The following is a 26662-nucleotide window of genomic DNA, read 5'->3' as shown; positions in this document are numbered from 1 at the left end:
TACTTTACTGATTCTCTTTTTGTTCATCCAATCTGCTGTTAAAACCATTTACGGAGATCGCAGTCACTGTATTGTATTTTCTTTTTTTCTAATCCAACTGTTATCTCCTATGTATGAACTCTCCTATGAAAATTCCATCTTATTAGGTACAGTTAGTTATGGTTGTTTTAATGATTTTAGTAACACATCTTGATCGTATGTGTGTCTATTTTTGTTGAATTTTTTGTGTTGGTTTTAAATAATTTAGTACTGTATTTAGATGTGTCTGGTAATTTTAGATGTAATAGTAGTCGCTGTGCATTAAAAAAAAAAAAAAAAAAAGTTTTAGAAGTGTAGCTTTTATCTTCCCCTTGCTGCTAAGTCACTTCAGTCATGTCCAACTCTGTGCAACCCCATAGATGGCAGCCCACCAGGATCCCCTGTCCCTGGGAGTCTCCAGGCAAGAACACTGGAGTGGGTTGCCATTTCCTTCTCCAGTGCATGAAAGTGAAAAGTGAAAGTGAAGTCGCTCAGTCGTGTCCAACTGTTCAGGACCCCAGAGACTACAGCCTACCAGGCTCCCCCATCCATGGGATTTCCCAGGCAAGAGTACTGGAGTGGGGTGCCATTGCTCTCTTCCAGAAAGGATTTAATGTTCTGCTGACAATTATGTGTACTAGGATTCAGACTAAATAGGGACTGGCCTATTTATGGTTTTCTTTTATTAGTAGAACATAGTTTTTTCAGGGAACTCAGCTACAAATCTAAAATATTCACTAGAGCTACTCATACTGGGTATGGCCTACACTCCACATTTTAAAACCCAAATACTAAAAGACAATCAAAAATTCTGATTAGTTTTCAGGACTCATAGCTTCAGGTTTCTGCTTACATTCCTGGCCTCTTAATCCATGCCAATAAATATGAAAATGCTTTCAGAGGATACATGGCACAGACTATTAAGCTAATCTCTTTGCTGTTTTTGTTTGCTTGTTTGTTTTTTCTTCTTCAGAACAGGCACCCCTCAGCTTTTGCTCTACCTTTGAATCTCTGAACTTCAGAGATTCTTGTGTTCTAACCCTAGGACACCAGTAAAAGCACTGGGCTGCTGCTCTCTTCTTGGACTACTCTCTGTTGTCTATAGATAAGCAAAGGAGGAGGGTGACAGTCAAGGCAACTTACTGAATCTCCCATTGAAGAAAATAAATAAATAAATAAATTTGAATTTTCCATGAGACTAGTAAAAGGGTTTGTGAGCTATCCTGGGCTTTGAAGCAGAGATAAGCAATGCAAAAAGGTAGAGGATACAGAAGGAGTGGAAGTCACAGCAACAGCCAGGTTACAGGGTCACATTATGTCCATCACCTTTGGCAGCACTGCCGTGATTCCCACACAGATAATGTATCTAGCATCCCTAATACTAAGACAGCTGAATCAAGTGCTCAGAGACCTGAATAGTTCTGTTCTTGCTAGGATGATCCTATGGCATGTTTTTCTCATGGTGCTGATGATGAGTAGCCTTTAAACTACTCAATATTTTCAGCAATTTAGTAAGATTTCTAGCAAAGTCTCAAATTATTTTCTGCTGTTTGTGCAGAATGAATTATATTGCATTCAACCAATTTATACTGTCACCAATGATGTTTACATACACTTTCAGGTTGCTGTCCTTTGAATAAGTGAAAAAGTATATTTCATTATTATTTTATATTTTATTTAATTGAAATATGAGCAAACACAATCATTTAAAAAAATTTTTTTAAATAGCCATAATGTATTGATTGCTTGATATGTGCTGTGAAGTGTTTTATATTAATCTACCCATTTAATGCTTGGACTTCCCTGTGGCTCAGATGGTAAAGATTCTACCTACAATGAGGGAGACCCAGATTCGATCCCTGGGTTGGGAAGATCCTCTGGAGAAGGCAATGGCAACCCACTCCAGTATTCTTCTCTGGAGAATCCCATGGACGGAGGAGCCTAGTAGGCTACAGTCCATGGGGTCGCAAAGAGTCAGACATGACTGAGCGACTTCATTTTCACTTTCTTTTCCATGAAATTAAAAGACACTTACTCCTTGGAAGAAAAGTTATGACCAACCTAGATAGCATATTGAAAAGCAGAGACATCACTTTGCTAACAAAGGTCTGTCTAGTCAAGGCTATGGTTTTTCCAGTGGTCATGTATGGATTTGAGAGGTGGACTATGAAGAAAGCTGAGAGCTGAAAAATTGATGCTTTTGAACTGTGGTGTTGGAGAAGACTCTTGAGAGTCCTTGGACTACAAGGAGATCCAACCAGTCCATTCTAAAGATTAGCCCTGGGTGTTCTTTGGAAGGAATGATGCTAAAGCTGAAACTCTAGCACTTTGGTCACCTCATGCGAAGAGCTGACTCATTGGAAAAGACTGATGCTGGGAGGGATTGGGGGCAGGAGGAGAAGGGGACGACAGAGGATGAGATGGCTGGATGGCATCACTGACTCAATGGACATGAGTTTGAGTGAACTCCAGGAGTTGGTGATGGATAGGGAGGCCTGGCGTGCTGCGATTCATGGGGTCGCAAAGAGTCGGACACAACTGAGCAACTGAACTGAACTGAACAGTAACACTTTTGATGTAGGTGCTAGCATCATTTCTATTGCATGATTGAGGAAGCAAGTGTTTAGAAATATAAAATGACTTGTCTAATATACTATGACAATTGAGTTTGGCAATCAGATTTCTAGCCAACTAGTGTGGCTGAAAAGCCCATGTGTTTAAGTAATATGCTTCAGCACTTCCACTTGATATAAAATATTTTTATTTGTTCATTTGATTGACTTAAAATTTTCGTATTTTTCCAATAAGAAAACAAAAAGGTGAATATTATTTTACAATCATAATGAAGACAATAAAAATGATTTATTACTTCTGTTAAGTCATTTCAGTCGTGTCCGACTCTGTGTGACCCCATAGATGGCAGCCCACCAGGCTCCCCCGTCCCTGGGATTCTCCAGGCAAGAGCACTGGAGTGGGTTGCCATTTCCTTCTTAGAACCTTAAATACATGACCAGTGCTAATGTCATTTAATACCAAAAGGTTAATACTTCACTAGAAAACTATCAGAAAAAATACAAAGTTTAGCTATATGTTAGTGTCCCAAACTGGTAAAATGTATAAAATAAATAACTAATTACTACAGACCTATGTTTTCTAACCGATTTTTTCTTCATATATATATATATATATATATATATATATGTACATAATGCTATGCATGTGTGCATACATATACAGAGATATATTTGTATGTGTATATATATATGTTTGTAAGTGTGTGCATGTGAGCATGTGTTCTGGGAGGTCTTCTGAATTAAAGAAATAATTTTTTAAAAGTCCTATAATAACACAAATAGTGAAGAATATTTTTAAAAACACTAAAGTGAAACAAGCCAAACAAAAGATACAGCCTGAAAATAATTCTTATGGGCTGGTCTTAAACAAATTAGCTACTTTGCTAGAGAAACCACCTGTAACAGGAACTCTAAATCAAGACTATGTAATCCTCTACACTGGAATCAAAAGTGATACTAGTAACATTTGATTAGCTGGCCCTACATTATGGAATAAAACATGAATATATTTTCCAAAGGTATTTCCACTCCTTAATGAATTGCAAATGGATGCTATACGTGTTTACATTTTTGATCTGTGTCCTAAAATCATCTTGGGGTTACGCTGATGCAATATAATTCTTATAATGTTTGTCCATTGTTAAAATTCTGAGAGTAATATCCAGAATAAGATCTCAATTTTATTATCCTTTTCACATCATTTTCCTTTCTTTAAACATTTCTGACATTCACACCCAAAGCTTTATACTATGACAAGCACCAAAGGTATATTATGTTTGCAGATTGCTAATTTTTTGAAAACATGATCCTTGCTATCGGTATGACCTAGTTTTCTCTTTGGACTACTACATTTATGGGCTTTCCTGGTGCTTCATCTGGTAAAGAATCCACCTGCAATGAGGGAGATGTATGTTCAATCCCTGGGTTGGGAAGATACCCTGGAGAAGGGAAAGGATACCCACTCCAGTGTTGTGGCCTGGAGAATTCCATGGACTGTATAGTTCATGGGGTTGCAATGAGTCAGACACAACTGAGTGACTTTCACTTAAATACTTACTTACTACATTTATATCTCCATATTTGAAGAAAAAAAATAATCTGCTGCCCATTAGCATACTAACTCCTCTTCCCAATTCATACATTAAATGTACTCTTACTTTTGGCCATAATTCAACCAGTTTTTTCATTCAAGGTCTTAATAAAAATAGAAAGTGCAAGGAAACATGACTTGAACACATGGTTGAGTGGAAGGAAATATGTTTTCTATATCTCTTGAGAATAATAAGTTCCTGTCTTCCTAGGAAAAGATTGATAGTTACTTATTGCTATGGCCAGAAACAATCTGAGTCAGGTTTAAGGTCATTAGATTTGATCCATGTTTGTTCCTCCAACAGCATACTTCTTTGAGTTAGTCAAGCAGCAACAACATTATTCTGCTGCCCAGACTTCTAAGCATTGACCAATCAGGAAGAGCTCCATTTAATAACATGCTTTCACAGAAGTTCAGCCAATCCCTAAACAGGACCACTTTTCAAAGTCCTCCAATTGGTGAGAATTCTACTTTCTTTAACTCTTTACAAGATCAGATCACTATTCTTTCTCTCTTTCTAGGAAAAGACTGATTGCTAAAACAACAGAATACAATCTTTCTTTCAGGCAGTGAATGACGGTCTCTCCACTTCTTTATTCTTCAGTGAAAATGTAACTAAATACTCTTCACTGTTAATGTCAGATTCTAAAGAGAGAGAGACAGAGAAAACAAAGATAACCTTGATGGATTTACTAACTGAGATGAAGGAATGCGCAGGTGGAGCAAGTTTTCGGGGATGAGATGTGGAGCTCAACTAGACATGCTGAGTTAGAGAAACATAATTAGATAAACAAGAGTAGATTATGGCTCAACAAACCTGTCTTGATTTTAGTCTGGAGAAAATAGGCAATCTATTAACAATCAATATATAAATGGAAATTTTAGTGATCATAAAAAAGAGATAAAGACCAACTACTGAGATCTGAGGCACTCCAACTTCAAGAGATCTTAAAATCTTGAGCCTTCTAAAGAGACAGAGAAGAAGCTACTGATCCAGCAAGAAGAAAACCAGGAGAGTGGGTCCCAGAAGCCAAGAGAAGGACTTTTCCCCCCACGTATGAAGAAGTGAGAGAGTGGACCAGATATGAGTTAGATGTCACAGAAGATGGTACTCCTGAACTATCCATTAAATCTAATAACTTGAAGGTCATTGAAAATATTGACAAAAACAGATCTTATGGTCTCAGAGTATGAGCAGGAATATTAAAGGCTCTTTTGGGGAGTTAAAGATGATAAAAATGAAAAGTATTCATTTCTCATGTGAAATTGATCAATGTCATCTTAATATTGAACATGTCTTTTTTGAAAAAGCCTAAACTGACATTCTAATATACAAATGTTGTGGATGTCTCAGGGGCTTATAGTAAGCAGTTCTGGCCAAACAATGATAGAAGCCTTTTATTTTACAAAATATCTATAGACTTAGTGTCCTATATATTTTGAAACTATAATCTTATAGTTACTCATGCCTCTGGATTTTAAGAAAATTACACTAAAAGAAAGATTGATAGTGTAAAGCTAATTTAAGTACTTATTGTTTTATAATTTTGCTTAACTGACTTTGTACTTACAGACTTCCAAAGTGGCTCAGTGGTAAAGAATCCACCTGCCACTGCAAGAGATGTGGGTTTGATCCCTGGGTTGGGAAGATTCCCTGGAGAAGAAAATGGCAACCCAATCCAGTATTCTTGTTGGGAAACCCCATGGAAAGAGGAGCCTAGTGGTCTAGAGTCCAAATATCTGAACATGACTTAGAGGCTATGTACTTAGATGTTCTTAAAATGGCATGCCAAGTATATCTAATTCATGTCATTATTTAATTACTCTAAGTCAATCATATTTATGTCCCTAAATTCCTGAAATTAAAAAATACTTTTCAGTTCAGTTCAGTCACTCAGGCATGTCCAACTCTTTGCAACCCCATGAATCGCAGCATGCCAGGCCTCCCTGTCCATCACCAAATCCTGGAGTTCACTCAAATTCATGTCCATCAAGTTGGTGATGCCATCCAGCCATCTTATCCTCTGTCATTCCCTTCTCCTCCAGCCCCCAATCCCTCCCAGCATCAGAGTCTTTTCCAATGAGTCAACTCTTCACATGAGGTGGCCGAAGTATTGGAGTTTCAGCTTTAGCATCAGAAACAACCAGATTGAAAGTAGTCTCTTAGTTCCTCAACTGGGAAGCCAGCTAATCAAATGTCTGATGAAATGACATGTAATAAATAACTTCACACTGTAACTGCAGTAATCCTTCACTGAATCCCTTAAGATTTAATACTATCAAGGTCATGGATTTTCCTTCTTTCCTAAATTAAATACATACAATGTATGACTTTGGAGAAGGAAATGGCAACCCACTCCAGTATTCCTGTCTGGAGAATTCCATGGACAGAGGAGCCTAGAGGGCTATCGTCCATGGGGTTGCAAAGAGTCAGTCAGTTAGTTCAGTCGCTCAGTTGTGTCAGACTCTTTGCGACCCCATGAATCACAGCATGCCAGGCCTCCCTGTCCATCACCATCTCCCGGAGTTCACTCAGACTCACGTCCATCGAGTCCGTGATGCCATCCAGCCATCTCATCCTCTGTTGTCCCCTTCTCCTGCCCTCAATCCCTCCCAGCATCAGAGTCTTTTCCAATGAGTCAACCCTTCGCATGAGGTGGCCAAAGTACTGGAGCTTCAGCTTTAGCATCATTCCTTCCAAAGAAATCCTAGGGTTGATCTCCTTCAGAATGGACTGGTTGGATCTCCTTGCAGTCCAAGGGACTCTCAAGAGTCTTCTCCAACACCACACTTCAAAACCATCAATTCTTCAGCGCTCAGCCTTCTTCACAGTCCAACTCTCACATCCATACATGACCACAGAAAAACCCATAGCCTTGACTAGATGGACCTTAGTCGGCAAAGTAATGTCTCTGCTTTTGAATGTTTCTGCAAAGAGTTAGACATGACTAAAGCGACTTAGCACAATGTATGACTTCTCATGAGATGTACTAGTTTTAAAATTGCAGTTCTATTATTCAAGGCAGGAGTGCATAATTGTGTTTCTAACAACATATAGTTTGTAATGCCCTAATATCTCCAATAGAGTCAATTTTTACCTATTTAGGAAATTGAAGGAAAAGCCGTTATTCTTTAGGAAAAAGTACAATTCATTTATTCATGTATAAAAATATGTGAGTTTATTCTGTGACTATAGAATCTTCTGAGGTGTATTGAATACATATTACACCATATAATAATTTTTTGTTGTTCAGTTGCTCAGTCCTGTCTGATTCTTTGCGACCCCATGGACTGAAGCACGCCAGGCTTCCCTGTCCTTCACTATCTCCTGGAGTTTGCTCAAACTCACGTCCATTGAGTCGATGATGCCATCCAACCATCTCATCCTCTGTTGTCCTCTTCTCCTCCTGCCCTCAGTCCTTCCCAGGAGCAGGGTCTTTTCCAAGGTGTTGGCTCTTTAGATCAGGTGGCCAAGGTATTGGAGCTTCAGCTTCAGCATCAGTCCTTCCAATGAATATTCAGGGTTGTTTTCCTTTAGGAATGTTTGGTTTGATTTCGTTGCTGTCCAAGGGACTCTGAAGAGTATTCTCCAGCATCACAGTTCAAAAGCATAAACTCTTCCACTCTCAGCCTTCTTTATAGTTCAACTCTCACATCCATATATGACTCCTAGAAAAACCATAGCTTTGACTATATGGACCTTTATTCATAAAGTATGTCTCTGCTTTTTAATACTTTATCTAGGTTTATCATAGATTTTCTCCCAAGGAGCTTTGTAATAATAATAATGGCCCTTTAATGAAGGTATTATTCTAATTTAACATGAAAGGAACTGAAAGAAAAATAATATTTAAATTTTTCAATGTTCAATGTCACATCAATATTTTGGCATATATTGGTTGCCTATCCTTGTTACCACACTTATTGCCTAAAAAATACAATTCTAATTTTGTACCATTTTTGAAAGCTATATATTTCATGGGTTTATCCTAAGACTAAATATTTAAATGTTAATACTATAATTCAATCTTGACAATTCTAGTGACATAATCTAAATTAATAAGACAGAATGAAGACTCGTGACGGTTTTTTCCTGCTCTTACAAATGACACAAGATATATATCATCTTGTAGGCTTTCCATACATTTTTGTAGGACACGATGCTGGGAGTTACTATACTCAAGAAGCAAATAAGATACATTTCAAGACACACAGACGTTTATCAGAAATTTGCATTTTTGAGTCACTGTATTAACTTGTCTTATACAGCTTACTTCTGGACTTGTGGTTATTTGAGATAATAAACATCCATAACATATTACCTGGATTCCTTTTACTTGCCAATGGAAATATGTAATCTAGCTGGTAAATGTTAGTACAGTAATTTAAAACCATGACCTGTGATTCAAATCACTGGCTTCTTGCCATTGCAAAATCTGAAATATTTACAAACTTACAAATTTAACATTTAAGTCTATTCAAATGGTTATTGAAAAATAGTTTCTTTTTTTCTTTCTGATTTTCAGTTCATATAGTACAATCAGAGAATTTGCAGCATCAGGAAACAGTAAACAGGTAATATCCTTCCCAGGTTCTCTCGATCAGGAATCTGGGAGCATGTTAACTAGCTGGTTCTGGCTCAGAGCCTGGCTCAGAGCCTGGCTCAGCTACTCAGACTGTAGATGGGGCTTGCAGTCATCTGGAGACTTGACTACACCTGGGGAATCGGATTCAAGGATGCTCACTCACTGGCAATCAGTGCAGATCAGAGTCATGAGGGCACAGAGACTAGTCACTGGACGTCTCTACTGAGATGCTTACGTCTTCTCATGACATAGTACTTGGATTCCCCCAAAGCAAGAGTTGGACCATAAAGAAGGCTGATCATTGAATAATTGATGCCTTTGAACTGTGGTATTGGAGAAGACCCTTGAGAGTCCCTTGGACTGCAAGGAGGTCAATTCTAAAGGAAACCCAATTGCTGAGCACTGAAGAAACCCTGAATATTCATTGGAAAGACTGATGCCAAAGCTGAAGCTCTGATACTTTTGCCCATCTCATGTGAAAAGCAGACTCATTGGAAAAGACCCTGATGCTGAGAAAGATGAAGGCAGGAGGAGAAGGGGACAGCAGAGGATGAGATGGTTAGATGGCATCACCAGCTTAATAGACATGAGTTTGAGCAAACTCTGGGAGATGGTGAAAGATAGGGAAGACTGTTGTGCTGCAGTCCATGGAGTCACAAAGAGTCAGACACAACTTAGCGATTGAAAAACAACAACAAGGCAAGAAATCTAAAAGAGTGAAGCAAGGATGAAAATGCAATGCTTTTTACAACCTAATCGAGGAATTTCCACACTTCTGTCTTATGCTGTTCACTACAAGCCATCCTCCTAGTACACCTTAAAGCCCTGAGAAGGGGTATCTAAGTCTGTCTCTCAAAAAGAAAAATAGCAAAAGATCACAAACATACTGTTAAACCACTAAAGGATCTGTATGGCTTTATTTATTTATTTATTTTACTTTATTTCACTTTACAATACTGTATTGGTTTTGCCATACATCAACATGAATCGGCCACAGGTATACATGTGTTTCCAATCCTGAACCCCCTCCCACTTCCCTCCCCATACCATCTCTCTGGGTCATCCCAGTGCACCAGCCTCAAGCATCCTGTATCCTGCATCAAACCCAGACTGGCGATTCTTTTCTTATATGATATTATGCATGTTTCAATGCCATTCTCCCAAATCATCCCACCCTCACCCTCTTCCACAGAGTCCAAAAGACTGTTCTATACATCTGTGTCTCTTTTGCTGTCTCACATACATGGTTATTTTTACCATCTTTTAAAATTCCATATATATGTGTTAGTATATTGTATTGGTGTTTTTCTTTCTGGCTTACTTCACTCTGTATAATCGGCTCCAGTTTCATTCACCTCATTAGAACTGGTTCAAATGTGTCCTTTTTAATGGCTTAGTAATACTCCATTGCGTATATGTATCACAGCTTTCTTATCCATTCATCTACTGATGGACATCTAGGTTGCTTCCATGTCCTGGCTATTATAAACAGTGTTGCGATGAACATTGGGGTACACGTGTCTCTTTCAATTCTGGTTTCCTCAGTGTGTATGCCCAACAGTGGGATTGCTGGGTCATAAGGCAGTTCTATTTACAGTTTTTTAAGGAATCTCCACACTGTTCTCCATAGTGGCTGTACTAGTTTGCATTCCCACCAACTGTGTAAGAGGTTTCCCTTTTCTCCACACCCTCTGTATCATTTATTGCTTGTAGACTTTTGGATATCAGCCATTCTGACTGGTGTGAAATGGTAGCTCATTGTGGTTTTGATTTGCCTTTCTCTGATAATGAGTGATGTGGAGCATCTTTTCATGTGTTTGTTAGCCATCCATATGTCTTCTTTGGAGAAATGTCTATTTAGTTCTTTGGCCCATTTTTTGATTGGGTCATTTATTTTTCTGGAATTGAGCTGCATAAGTTGCTTGTATATTTTTGAGATTAGTTATTTGTCAGTTGCTTCATTTGCTATTATTTTCTCTCTTTCAGAAGGCTGTCTTTTCACCTTGCTTATAGTTTCCTTTGTTGTGCAGAAGCTTTTAATTTTAATTAGGTCCCATTTGCTTATTTTTGCTTTTATTTCCAGTATTCTGGGAGGTGGGTCATAGAGGATCCTGCTATGATTTATGTCGGAGAGTTTTGCCTATGTTCTTCTCTAGGAGTTTTATAGTTTCTGGTCTTATGTTTAGATCTTTAATCCATTTTGAGTTTATTTGTGTGTGTGGCATTAGAAAGTGATCTAGTTTCATTCTTTTACAAGTGGTTGACCAGTTTTCCCAGCATCACTTATTAAAGAGATTGTCTTTAATCCATTGTATATTCTTGCCTCCTTTGTCAAAGATAAGGTGTCCATAGGTGCATGGGTTTATCTCTGGGCTTTCTATTTTGTTCCATTGATCTATATTTCTGTCTTTGTGCCAGTACCATACTGTCTTGATGACTGTGGCTTTGTAGTAGAGCCTGAAGTCAGGCAGGTTGATTCCTCCAGTTCCATTCTTCTTTCTCAAGATTGCTTTGGCTATTCGAGGTTTTTTATATTTCCATAAAAATTGTGAAATTATTTGTTCTGGCTCTGTGAAAAATACCGCTGGTAGCTTGGTAGGGATTGCATTGAATCTGTAGATTGCTTTGGGTAGTATACTCATTTTCACTACATTGATCTTCTGATCCATGAACATGGTATATTTCTCCATCTATTAGTGTCCTCTTTGATTTCTTTCACCAGTGTTTTATAGTTTTCTATATATAGGTCTTTAATTTCTTTAGGTAGATATATTCCTAAGTATTTTATTCTTTTCGTTGCAATGGTGAATGGAATTGTTTCCTTAATTTCTTTTTCTACTTTCTCATTATTAGTGTATAGGAATGCAAGGGATTTCTGTGTGATTTTGCATCCTACAATTTTACTATGTTCATTGATTAGCTCTAGTAATTTTCTGGTGGAGTCTTTAGGGTTTTCTATGTAGAGGATCATGTCACATCCATTTATGATAAAAACTCTCCAGAAAGCAGGAATAGAAGGAACATACCTCAACATAATAAAAGCTATATATGACAAACCCACAGCAAACATTATCCTCAATGGTCAAAAATTGAAAGCATTTCCCCTAAAGTCAGGAACAAGACAAGGGTGCCCACTTTTACTGCTACTATTCAACATAGTTCTGGACGTTTTGGCCACAGCAATCAGAGCAGAAAAAGAAATAAACGGAATCCAAATTGGAAAACAGGAAGTAAAACTCTCACTGTTTGCAGATGTATGGCTTTATTTAATTAAGATTTTCTACAAGTCACTTGACTTAGAATTCTAAAGTAAGAATGGTTATAAAAATGGTTATAAGAATTCTCTGTGAGTACCCTTGACACAACAGAATTCTATGTGGCTTAATTTGAATAAATAAATGAGAAAATTGTGTCATGCAAAAGTAAAGAGTTTTAGTAATTCTTAAATATTTAACCAGCTTGACAGCTTGTTTTTAAAGGCTTTCTTGAATCTAATTTATAGTATTCACTTGCTTCTAATAATTTCTAACCACTGATTGTGATCTGAGTTGGCAACCATGATTTTTGAATGATACAAATAGACATAACAATATAGATTTTGGAGACATTTTCTAAATGCAACTTAGCATATACTGTTAATTTTTTTTTTTAGGTTTTAAGCGGTTAAGACCTTTATTCTGGAAGGTGGTGCTGTTCTAAGGAGGAGTGAAGTAATTTGTTTTTAAGTGAAATTTGTCTGTTTCTTCATTAGCTATTATATTGGCAAATGGGCTATTTTTTTAAATAAATACACTCCTTACTAAAAGCCTGAATCACACTCAGAGGAATGGAACCCCAAAGAGTTCCTTAACCCTGACTGTAATAAAGGATTTATAAGCAATGCTATAAAGGTCTCTCAAAGATTTAACATATCTAGCCTAGTTCCCTAGAGTAGTCAAGTACATAGGAACTTAAACAAATGCCCTAGTCATGAATAATGGGCTTCAGGAAGCTTGGGTGCCTCATATATATCTCTCTAAGGTTTAAATATCAACAAAGTCAGAGTTACTTGAGGTCCAGGATCTTTTAAGAGATACTTAATACCTGTCATCATCAGTAAATTGTAAGATAATAACCAGAAAAACAGCAAGAAATAAGATACAAAAACATAAGTATGCTCAAACACAGGATGCACTTATGAGAACACAGAGAAAATAAAACACAGAGCTTCATATTTGTTTTGTAGAGAAAGCGGGACATGAGAAAGCCAACTGTTAGAGTTTAACTCTCCTTAGATTGCAGTTGCTTTCTTTATCTACTGTTTTGTTCTATACTCAGATTTCAGCTATTCTGTACCCCATGTAGCCCCAGCATAAAGAACTGGACCTCTGGGAAATGACAATTTTCCACAAGAGCGATTTTTATGTCAAAAAGACAATGGAAATATGAGAAGAATGGCTGTTGCTGTTAAAGTGTGTCCTCAGGATTATAAACTACATTATGCAGTCATGAACTTCTGTATTAATGTCATTTAACCTCTGGCAATATTAGTCTAGAGAGGATCTTGTGAAGGATGGTACATTAACTTTTAGAAGTGATGGGCTGTGATATTCCTGCTGTGATGTGGAATGGCATAGGCTGAACTTCAACACAGCCTTCTAAAGGCCTATTTTCTTTCTACAGGGCAAACATAATGTAGGCAGAACTGTGAATTCAGATAGCTCAACCTGTCTTTTGAACAGGAAGACATAATGGTACAATTTTTTAAAGGATTCTATAATATAGCCCACTTTCCTGGTTTCTGACCACTATATTTTTAACTCTTTCATCAATCAACTCACTCTATAAATAGATACTAGGAGGCTGCCATGAATATATTAAAATATTATTTCCCCACAAATTCTAGACACAAATATTTAGCTTTAGATGTAGCTTGTGTAAATTACTGAGATAAATGAAAACATAACTATCTGACTAGATCAAGGGGTAAAGGCAAGCACTCCTCCTGGGGAGAATAAACAACAAGGTGATGGGTGGGGGAAAAGAAGAAGACAATGAATATGGAACTGAACTCAGATCAAAATAAAACCCTTGCATTCTGGAACACTGACTTGACCTTTGCAATTTAGCAACAAGCAGAGGCTAGAAGGCAGTGGGCAGACTTGAAGAAAAGTGGAAAAGCAGTGCAGTAAATGCTTCTGGAAGACAGGGGAAAAGTGACCATTTTTAGATGCTCCATCTAGTAAAACACTTCTAAATGCTCCTTGAGATATCCTGGTTATAAACTAACTTTTAAATCTTCCGCTCTTGCTTTTCCTGCACTTCTGGAATGTTTATTTCAAAATTGGCTAAAACAAGGAGGCTAAAATTTGCTTCAAAAATAAAATCCTTACTCTTCTATTTTTATCAGTGACTTTTGAACTACATGACATCTCAGTCATTTCATACTTCTAACAAATATTCCCCTTCTTCATTTTTATGTCCTAGAAGCAACTCAAATGAATGTGTCCAAAATTTGTTCAAAATGAATATTTCTGAAACCTACTACATTTTCTGTTAAAATATGTACCTCTTGATGTAACCCAAACCTGATGAAATGTATCTCCATTTACTGGTCCCATTCACATATTCTAGAAATTCAGTGAAACTCCATGTACTATTAAGTATGTTCTAAATATTTCTCTGCATACTCTCTTTTTGCTCCATCCCTTGTGACTTGGTGCAGACTTTCAGCATTTCACACTTGTTGCTGCTGCTGCTGCTAAGTCGCTTCAGTCATGTCCGATTCTGTGTGACCCCATAGATGGCAGCCCATCAGGCTCCCTGTCCCTGGGATTCTCCAGGCCAAGAATACTGGAGTGGGTTGCCATTCCCTTCTCGAATGCATGAAAGTGAAAAGTGAAAGTGAAGTCGCTCAGACGTGCTCAACTCTTAGCGACCTCATGGACTGCAGCCTACCAGGCTCCTCCATCCATGAGATTTTCTAGGCAAGAGTACTGGAGTGGGTTGCCATTGCCTTCTCCTATTTCACACCTAAATGAGCACAAATTTCCAACTGGGCAGTTCTATAAAAGTTGTCCTGCCACATAGCTTATTCCCCACCATGTGATTCACATGATTTCTGTCTGAGTCTATAATTTTTGCACAGAAACTGACTAACTGCCAGTTGTTTTCATGATGTAGTCAACACATTAACTTAGCAAAATAAAGATTCTATTTTGATTCTTCCTAGCTGTTTTTGTTTCTTCTTTTAAAGATTCAGTTTTTGTTACTGTAGTTAATGAGCAATCTTACTCATTATATATTAACCTTTCTGTAGCTTTATCTAGGTATAATTGATATACACAAAACTGCACCTAATCATTATATATAATTTGATTAATTTGGATATATGCTTGTAATACCATTGCTATAGACAAATATCCATGGCCTTCCAAAATTTCCTTGGGTCACTTTGGCCCCCTCCACTTCTTTAAATCATCTTCTGCTACAAACACACCCCAATGCAACAGCAATAATAATAATCTGAAATACCTACTATTTATTGATTGCTTTCTGTCAGGCACTCTAACAAGTATTTTACCAACATTTCCTACTCAAAAGGAGTTTATAATCTAGTGCATATACTTACCCTAATTTCATAGTTGAAACTGAAGTGCATCAATCTAGTGAGTGACCAGAGACTACATAGCAAGCAATTGGAGAACTCAGAATTGCATGGGAAAAGCAAGAGAGTTCCAGAAAAAACATCTATTTCTGCTTTATTGACTATGCCAAAGCCTTTGACTCTGTGGATCACAATAAACTGTGGAAAATTCTGAGAGATAGGAATACCAGACCACCTGACCTGACTCTTGAGAAATCTGTATGCAGGTCAGGAAGCAACAGTTAGAACTGGACATGGAACAACAGACTGGTTCCAAATAGGAAAAGGAGTATGTCAAGGCTGTATATTGTCACCCTGCTTATTTAACTTATATGCAGAGTACATCATGAGAAACGCTGGGCTGGAAGAAACACAAGCTGGAATCAAGATTGACGGGAGAAATATTAATAACCTCAGATATGCAGATGACACCACCCTTATGGCAGAAAGTGAAGAGGAACTAAAAAGCCTCTTGATGAAAGTGAAAGAGGAGAGTGAAAAAGTTGGCTTAAAGCTTAACATTCAGAAAGCTAAGATCATGGCATCTGGTCCCATCACTTCATGGGAAATAGATGGGGAAACAGTGGAAACAGTGTCAGACTTTATTTTTGGGGGCTCCAAAATCATTGCAGATGGTGACTGCAGCCATGAAATTAAAAGATGCTTACTCTTTGGAAGAAAAGTTATGATCAACCTAGATAGCATATTCAAAAGCAGAGACATTACTTTGATGACTAAGGTCCATCTAGTCAAGGCTATGGTTTTTCCAGTAGTCATGTATGGATGTGAGAGTTGGACTGTGAAGAAGGCAGAGTGCCAAAGAATTGATTCTTTTGAACTGTGGTGTTGGAGAAGACTCTTGAGAGTCCCTTGGACTACAAGGAGATCCAACCAGTCCATTCTGAAGGAGATCAGCCCTGGGATTTCTTTGGAAGGAATGATGCTAAAGCTGAAACTCTAGTACTTTGGCCACCTCATGAGAAGTGTTGACTCATTGGAAAAGACTCTGATGCTGGGAGGGATTGGGGGCAGGAGGAGACGGGGACGACAGAGGATGAGATGGCTTGATGGCATCACAGACTCGATGGACCTGAGTCTGAGTGAACTCCAGGAGTTGGTGATGGACAGGGAGGCCTGGCATGCTGCGATTTTTGGGGTCGCAAAGAGTCGGACAGGACTGAGCGACTGAACTGAACTGAACTGAACTGAATTTAGAATCCTTACTTGTACATCATTGTATGTACACTGATTTGTGGTTCTTTAAATATCTTTTTTTAACAATCATATGATTTTTCATGTGTTCCTCCTGAAAAGACATTATGGTAGTTCTACTTACACCAACCGTTCACAATTGAATTTAAACACCTTCTCCAAAAAGTGTTTTTTTATTCCCTGACTCGTTTATAGTGAGATCTATGCAGATCTCTATTGCAGTCTCTAATAATCCTGAGAGCAGGATTCCTTTTCATCTCATATTATATGGTAAATTCTATCTAAATATTTGCTGAGTAAATTTAGCAAATGATTATACAACTTTTACAGAATAATGCTAACTTATTTATATCACACACTTATTAACCATCTTCCTATATGTTCTCCAAAAACCCATTCAGTCCTTTTCCACACAACTAGATAATTCTCACAAAGTGTGAGTCAAATCAAATATTTCCAGTTTAATATATATGATACAAAATTCTTACTGTTCATTTATAACAAAATATGAACTACTTATTTGGTCTTTTGAAAATGACAGCATACAGTCTCTGCCACTTTCTCACCTCCTCACACCTTTCATCACAAGTTATAAAATACTAAAAATAAATTTTACTCTGTTATTGGGCAATTAGAAATGAGAATGACAGGGAATATATAGTCATGGAAAAAATGCTGTTTGATCCTTTTTAGGCAAAGAATTAATTTAAAAATGATGTTAACAAGTATTGACACAATAAAATGTACAGGAAGCTCTAGCTCTTAAAGGCTTAAGCAAATATTCAAAATAAAGACCATTTGAGAAGAAATATATTCTTCTATTTCTCTGTGTTAAAATGTAATGCTTACAGCTTGTGGAGGAATTTAGCCAAAAAGTAAGAAATAGTAAAAGAAAAGAAAAGTATGAACCTACTATATTCAAGTCTAAAAACATAAATTAGAACAAACAATTCTCTTAATAATAATGCTGACTATTTTCATTTCAAATCAATTATTATCAAATCAATACAACACTGTAAAGCAATTATCCACCAAAAATAAATTTTAAAAAATTTGAAACAAAATTAGAAATTTCTATTATCGGGAGACTGAGCTTAATTACCAGAGTGGTTATTCATGGTAACTAATTAATATTTAGTTAATTACTATGACTAAAGCTGATATGTAAGTAGCTCAACTTGTGAATAATTGTTTCTATATCTTGAGAGTAGCTGAACACTTCAAAGGACTGACAAAAGTTTCCATTAGTTAGTGTTTGTAAAGTGCTCCCTAGGAGTCAGGGCTCAGACTTTGGTGAGATGAAGTAAAACGTCACCTAGAGAAGAACTCCGAAGCAAATAAAAAATAAAACAAAGAATGTATATAACAAAACAGAAACAGACTCACAGATAAAAACTAGTGGTTGCCAGCAGGGAGACAGTAGAGGGGAGAGGCAAAATAAGGGTAAGGGATTAAGAGGTATAACTACTATATATAAAATAGATGAGGAACTAAGGAACATATACACATCATACAGCACTGGGAAATATAGCCTTTAATTTGTAATAGTTATACAATGGACTATAATCTATAAAATATTGAATTATTATGTTCTAGCTGAAACTAGCATTATACATCAACTCTATTTAAAATAATGCTACTTACTATATCAATATCTTAGACATTATAGTAATCATTGAATTGATAAATTTGTTTCATTTTTTTAAGCCAACTTTTAAAACTTGACCATATATCTGTCTTTTGTTCATGTAACAACTCCCATTACCCCTCTATAACTGTATTTGACAGAAATATCTGAGAAAAGTTAAGCAATCAAATTTTTAAAAAATCATCAAAATTCTTAGGAAATCTATTATTGGATTCCAATTAGAGGTTTATTTGTAATCTTCTTGACTTATTTCATCTACTTTTCCTGTGTCTTCACCTTATTATTACCTCCTGCATCTCTGCCTTGCTATGTGTTCTCAACATTTTCATATAAGCCCAGACTTCTTTTATCATAAATGTAGAATTTTAACATGAGCCTGTTTAATTTAACATGAGCCTAAAGGATCCTAGTTTCCCAAATTGTTTCCCTCTCCATTTGCATAATACATAACTGAATAGCGTGTAAATGCAATTTTTATAGAAAACATATTGCTCAAACCTCAATAGATAATTCTCAACAAAGTCAAAACAGACCAAAGTTTCCATTCAAGATCGTCTCCGATTTGTGCCTACACAGAAACCTATGAATCCATGGCAGTCCGTTCATTATGTGCTGAAGACATCATAGCTATTCAGTTTTTTCAGTTCAGTTCAGTTGCTCAGTCGTGTCCAACTCTTTGTGACCCCACGAATCGCAGCACGCCAGGCCTCCCTGTCCATCACCAACTCCCAGAGTTCACGCAAACTCACGTCCGTTGAGTCGGTGATGCCATTCAGCCATCTCATCCTCTGTCGTCCCCTTTTCCTCCTGCTTCCAATTCCTCCCAGCATTAGAGTCTTTTCCAATGAGTCAACTCTTCTCATGAGGTGGCCAAAGTACTGTAGTTTCAGCTTTACCATCATTCCTTCCAAAGAACACCCAGAGCTGATCTCCTTTAGAATGGATTGGTTGGATCTCCTTGCAGTCCAAGGGACTCTCAAGAGTCTTCTCCAACACCACAGTTCAAAAGCATCAACTTTTTAGCCTTCAGCTTTCTTCACAGTCCAACTCTCACATCCATACACGACCACTGGAAAAACCATAGCCTTGACTAGACGGATCTTTGTTGGCAAAGTAATGTCTCTCCTTTTCACTATGCTATCTAGGTTGGTCATAACTTTTCTTCCAAGGAGGAAGCGTCTTTTAATTTCATGGCTGTAGTCACCATCTGCAATGATTTTGGAGCCCCCAAAACAAAGTCTGACACTGTTTCCACTGTTTCCCCATCTATTTCCCATGAAGTGATGGGACCAGATGCCATGATCTTAGCTTTCTGAATGTTGAGCTTTAAGCCAACTTTTTCACTCTCCTCTTTCACTTTCATCAAGAGGCTTTTTAGTTCCTCTTCACTTTCTGCTATAAGGGTGGTGTCATCTGCATATCTGAGGTTAATGATATTTCTCCCGGCAGTCTTGATTCCAGCTTGCGCTTCTTCCAGACCAACATTTCTCCTGATGTACTCTGCATGTAAGTTAAATAAGCAGGGTGACATTATACAGTCTTGACATACTCCTTTTCCAATTTGGAAACAGTCTGTTGTTCCATGCCCAGTTCTAACTGTTGCTTCCTGACTTGCATATAGGTTTCTCAAGAGTCAGGTCAGGTGGTCTGGTATTCCCATCTTTTGAAGAATTCAGTCTTTCAGGTCTTAATATTTGCCTTCTCCTGCCCTGCAGTAGTCTCCTACTTCACATATCCAGATCCTCCATGCACAGCTTTATTCAAATCTAACTCTGACTCATAATAATGTCTTTCTCTGAATTTATAGTACATTTTTCTATGCCAAGTAGTTGGTATTTAAATAGGCTTTGCTTGCTCTATGTGACTATTTCCTTATAGCATTTCTTGAATTTTAAAGCACTTATTTTTAACTAAGTCTACTTCTAGGAGTTTATCAATCCAGAGTTTACTTATTTGTATTCATTGATTAAACAAACATTATCAGGAATGTAATATAACTTTGCCAAAATGTCTCTTGAAAATTTAAAGATAAAACTATCGTTTCCTACTTTCTGAGAGCTCAAGTCTAAGTGTAGAGATAAGAAAACACAGATAATCACACTGCATTATACTTCCTTGTCACAGAGCAATGCATATATGAGGTAATTAATGACTTTATACAGAGAATAACAAACAATTATTAGAGTCCTTATTTCCAGGCACTAAGTCATTCATAGATAAATAACACATTAAATTAATAAACATAATGCCAGAAATATAATAAATCATTCAAGAAGGTCTGTTTACAAAATTTAAATTTTAACTATCACCAGTGCTAGTTTAGTTATTCTATTCAATATCCCTATAAGGTAGGAAGTCATTTCTATCTTTTGAGATAAGGAGAATGGGCATAGGTATAATTTTAAAAAATTATTTAACTTTATGGTCATTGAGGTAGTATGTAATAAATCTAGACTTTAAACTCATCATCTTCATTCTAGGATTTGTATTTTTCCAGTAAATAACCTTGACAAGTGATTTTTCTCTCACTGCATTATTAAAAAGTAAGAATGTGGTTGGATAAGGACCATCTTATGCTCATACAAAGTGAACTTAAAATTTCTTGGTCTGTCATTTCATTTCTTAACCAAGAGGCAAAGAATGAAAATATAAGTATTAAGAGTGTGGCTGCTTTATTTTTTCCCCTTAGACTTTAACCCGACTATATAGTTCAATCATACAGAGGTTCATTTAGTTTGTGTCAACAGTAAGTGTTATTTGAAGAAATTTAACAGGGAGGTAAAAGGCAAGATTGATTTAAACAATGAGCATTGTCCACTTACAGCATTTTAACTCAAAATCTTATATTTGAAGCTAGTACTTAGACTTTTAAATGCTGAAATTATCAGTTAATTTTCCACACATTTTAGAGAATGTGTGGGTCAACCAGGGAGATTCCTGTCCAATGGGGCCTTCTTTTCAATAATGCACCATTTGCAGTCTCTATGAATGAGCCTCAAAATGTTAAAAGTCCTCAGCACTACTGACTGGCACAGCCTAGACAATCAGTACTGTCTAAACGATTCATTATAATCCATCATAAATCTGAAAATGAGTAGAGTGAATTTATTAGTGCCATCCAACAGTGAGACCATAATAGACTTTGTGTCTTTTTCATAATTACCACCATCACATGTATAGTGTATATAGTTACCATTAATAACATTTACCAATAATGTACTGCAGGCCTTGCCACACCTTAAACTGTATTAAGCACTTTATACACACAGTCTCAATTTTATTAACTCTCTAAGGTAGCCATCACAGTTTTTTACCCTTTGGCACATACAGAAACTTAGCCTTAGGTTAGGATATATAATCTAATACTTGGCAGAGCCTAGTTGTGGACTATAATTGTTCACAGTAGCACTGCAACTCTTAACCAGTTCTAGATACTGTTTATAAATATAGCTAGTTGGGAATGTAGGTCTAGAAGATAAAATAGGATGTCAAAGAAAAAAAATAATGTCTTTTAAACCTGCAGTCTCAGCTACAGTTTTATTTATTTCATATTATGATATTTATCTAAATTATTCAACAGAAGTAACCATGGTAATCTCTGCTATTTTCATACATACTTATTCTTAGATCACTGATATACCAGTTGAGTCTGCCAGAGAACGTTTCCCTGGTTCCTTGATCTTTGGGATTTATGAATCTCTGGTGAAGAGTCAGCTGTATTTTCATTAGAAATATGGGAAATTGAAGATTTGTTCTTTATCAAATGGGATCAAAAGTTATTGAGAAACATGTCATGTTTTTATGACTTGCCTTATGAGATTCAATGCATAGTATCCAGCATGATAAAAGTATATTCATTCTGTATCAACATCTTTGGGGCTATATACCACACAAATCCAAAAAAAAATAAGAAAGAAGAGTTTTGAGGGTTTGTTTGTTTGTTTGTTTTCCTATGCATCATTAACAGACAGAAAACTCTGTCTTTGAAGAAAAGCATCAATATATAGTTTTCACTACTGATTATCACTCAAGGTTATAGGTGTATACCTAGGTTTTTCTCATAGTCAGCCTCTGGCTCTAAATGGTTTGAAGGCAAATTTGACAACACAGCACACTTCAAGAACTAAGGTATTATTATTGGAGGTTTAAAATAAGCAAAGAGCATTGCTCATTTTTATGTAAAAATATGAATGTCTAATTTTTCTCAATCGTTCATTCAGGAAAAAATTGATTTCTATCAGCCTTGTTCCGTTGCTGTTCTTAGTTCCTCAGTCATGTCTGAGTCTTTGTGATCCTATGGACTGTAACCCACCAAACTCTGTCCATGCAAATTTTCCAGGCAAGCATACTGGAAGCCATGCCCTCCTGCAGGGGATCCTCCCAAACCAGGGATCTAACCCAGGTCTCCTGCATTACAGGCAGATTCTTTACTACCTGAGCCACCATGAAATCAACCTTATTCCCAAATGCTGCGTAAAATATTACACAACAGCATGCTGTTTCCAATGCTTTTTTTATCTTAATGAGAACTTAAAAAGCACTACACATAAATGAAATGTAAATCTGGGAAACTTAGCTTCCTAAATAAATATAATTACATGCATTTTCATAGTTTCATGTTTATAAATTTATTTCATATCTTTTAGTGTATTTACTTTTCACAACAGCTTGTCAGCCAGACAAGGCATAAGTCAGAATCATTTTACAGCAATTACAAATGCTCAGAGGGGTGAGGGGATCTCCCTGCCACACATGAAAACAAATATTAGGATCTGGACTCGAATTTTCTCACCTTTTCATTACTTCAATGCATTTATTCATCTATTATCCAATACCAGCCTAAAGAACAAGTTCCTTGTATAATGAATATGCAACACTTATTACTTCGGGATATCAAAATGTATGTTTTAAGTCTAGCCATCTCATAACTTTTTGCATAGTTCAGAGTCAAAGCAATATTTTTTAGCTCCTTTCAAACTTGAAAAAGAATATGCATTAACTATCAGAGTGAGAGTTGTAATTGGCTGATTTGTTCTATGATATGGACACAAATTAGGCTTTATATATAAAAACAATCTATGCTGTACTCAGCAGGAATAAATAACTATTTTGAAACCTCAGAGATATAATAAATATATACACTTTATTTAGCTTTTAGAATTTAGTACTTAATAAATGCTTGTCTTATTTTCCATATACTAAGAAAGGAGAACCTCAATCTTTTTAAAATATGCTCTGAACTGAATAAATATAAAGTTTAAAAGTTTATATAAGAATTTCAATATGAAGGCATTACAAGATATGCACTTTTGGATGTTGCTTAAACTACAGTTATAAAACACTATATGGAGACACAAAGAACAGACTTGTGGACACAATGAGGGAAGGAAAGGGATAGATGGACTGAAAGAATAACATTGAAACATATACATTACCATATGTAAAACAGTCAGTGCAGGGGAAATAACTGTATATTTTATACAGTATAAAAATATAAATATAACCAAAATGCCACTATGAAGATATATATATATATTTGAATATATATCTGTATATGCACGTTTATGTATATGTATACACATGAATGTATATATTTGAATATATGCACATATATTTGTATGCATATGTATATTTGTATATAAGTGTGTGTATATATTTGAACATCAGAAAAAACAAAAAGTAACAACTGCCCTTTTACTTTTGGATAGATGCAGTAGTTGTGGCAGAAAATGAGTTTGTATTCTAAAATATTACAAATATCAATGTTTTTGAAAGCTGATGGGGTGACAAAGAGAAAAGGAGCTGTAATTATTTAGAGGACAAAATTTTCACGATGTAGTTTATGATTATCAGGTATTTTTTCACTGGGGCAATCTGTACATTAAGGGAAAATACAAGATACTGACAGGCTGTACAAAGAAAGAGGATGACTATCATTGGATAGGAAACCAGTTGTGAATTTGATAATTTCATGGAGAAGACATACACTGTAGATTTCTACAACATTGAATTTCACCATAATTTCCCTCAAGAAGGATAAATTCTACAGCAAGGCAAGAATCAAATCAAAAATACAAATCCCTGAAAAGCAGAGTGGTGTTTTCTCATGTTTCATTGTGCTGTGGAAAAAAGGTTTAGAGCTTGGGATCCATCAATAGGAAGGGGTAGAATGAAATAAAATAACCTCTTGACTGAATAAAAGCTCTGGAAGATCTCACCTTCCAGGAAGGGTGACTCAGAATAATGTTAAAATCTAACAGGGAATACTCTCAGCAAAGCCGGAAATAAATAAATAAGGACTGGATTTCCTTTTCTCCTCAAAAACAACTTTTAAAAAGTGACACAGTAGAGGAAACAAACATTCTCAGGCATTGGACATCAGCCAACCAAGTCAATGGTCCTAGCAGAGATGTAGCAGATGAGGTTAAGTCCTACAATCAACCCCACTTACTGTCCCTGTGATACCAGGACACAGAACAGGAAGGGGAAAGCCAGGGAGAACCTAGCGGAGCAGCAAAGACTGAGTGAGGATTTCAGGGAGTCCAGGGAGCTAAAATTCTCAGGGTAGACTACTGGAGAAGACAAAACTGCAGAGAAAAACAGAGGGTGGAGAATGGAATTCCAGATATCAACAGAAGACGCTGAGTAGTAAGCATACATGTGTGTGAGGAAACTACCCAACATGGTCTTAAACAAAGGAAGAGAGGCACCTATCCCTGAGGCTCTACAGGTTTAAGAATAATGTGAATTCATATCAGCAGAGCAGAAAAACTTAGAATTTATGGCACACTGGGAAAAATACTCAGAAAGAAACTACTTCAGTAGTAAAATACTTGACTCAAGGTTGTTCTGAAAATTCTAACATTTCCCAGAACTGCCTTTCTAAAGTTGGACATTACTGAGCAACTAAAGGATAACAACGCATTTCTTGTTTGGGGAGATTTTAAGAACAATTCTCTTGTGGGAGTTGGAAGACTCAGGCAAGGGAGTAGCCATTCTGATGCAGATGCATGCATTGTTGTTAATCTGCTGACTCACTTCCTTGACCCAAAGTAGCACGTAGGCCTGTGGTTTCTAACTCTTCTTTCTGGATCTTCATTCAGTTTCTCTGACTCCCAGGCCATGTTTGTTTAGTTACATGAAGGGCACGGACTTAGCAGGATACCTTTCTCAATTAGGTCAGAGAAAAGGAAAAGGACATGAGTTTTAGCTAATCGTTGAGTTTCCAGCTCATGGGGTTCCAGGCTGCTCCCAAGCTTCTGTCAGACTGTCTACCTTGTAGACATATGAGCTCCAGCATTAGATACAGAAATAGCCTTGTAGGAACTATTTACCCAACCCCTGTAAATGAGTAAGCCAGTTCATTCATTTCCTACTTATGTATTCATCCTTCATCCTAAAGGTTTTGCTACTTATCTGGCTGGACCAGAAATGACACATACCTGAACAGACTTGTGGAAACAGGGTGGGAGGCAGGAAGGAGAGGGTGGAATGTATGGAGAGAGTAACATGGAAACTTACATTACCATATGTAAATAGACAGCTGATGGGATTTTGCTATATGACTCAGGGAACTCAAACCAGCACTCTGCAACAAACTGGAGGGGTGAGATGAAGAGGGAGATGGAAGGAAGGTTTAAGAGGAAGGAGATACATGTATATCTATGGCTGATTCATGTCGATGTTTGACAGGAAGCAATACAATACTATAAAGCAATTATCACTCAATTAAAAAAAAAAATAAATTTAAAAATGAAAAAAAAAAAAAAAAAGCTGTTACCAAGAAATTTAATTTCACCAGAGAACAAGCTTCAAGTGTATTTACAGGAATATGGCAATATCTATCACTCAAAAGGATCAATTTCATAATTTTTGTCATTCAATAAAAAAAACTACCAGACATAAGATGAAGGAAAAATCAATCAATAGGAACAGAGCAAGAATAACAGATGACAGAATTAATTGTTAAAGACATTGAAATAGTTACTATTACTAAATGCTATATAGACAAGAAGATAGGAAAGATATAGTGAATACTAAGCAGGAATAAGAAAGATATTTTAAAAGACCCAATCAACCTTCTAGGGGTGGAAAATATGTCTAAAATGAGAAATACACTGGATGGGACTAATAGAAGATTGCATACTGCAGGAGAAAAGATTACTGAGCTTGAAAGAAATCAGTAGAAACTATATGCAATGAAACACTGACTCGAGCATTTATGATACAGACATGAAAATGTGTGTGAAAGAGAGAGGCTGTATACAAATGTTCATAGAACTTCATTTGTAATTGCCCCAAACTGGAAATAATCCAAATACCTTTAATGGCTGAATGGTTTGCAAACTGTTATATCCATACCATGGGCTATTCTGTGTGTGTGTGTGTGTGTGTGTGTGTGTGTGTGTT

The sequence above is a fragment of the Capra hircus genome, chromosome 8 (genome assembly GCF_001704415.2).
Source record: "Capra hircus breed San Clemente chromosome 8, ASM170441v1, whole genome shotgun sequence".
In the NCBI taxonomy this organism is placed as follows: domain Eukaryota; kingdom Metazoa; phylum Chordata; class Mammalia; order Artiodactyla; family Bovidae; genus Capra; species Capra hircus.
Note: the sequence above shows the minus strand (reverse complement) of the source record.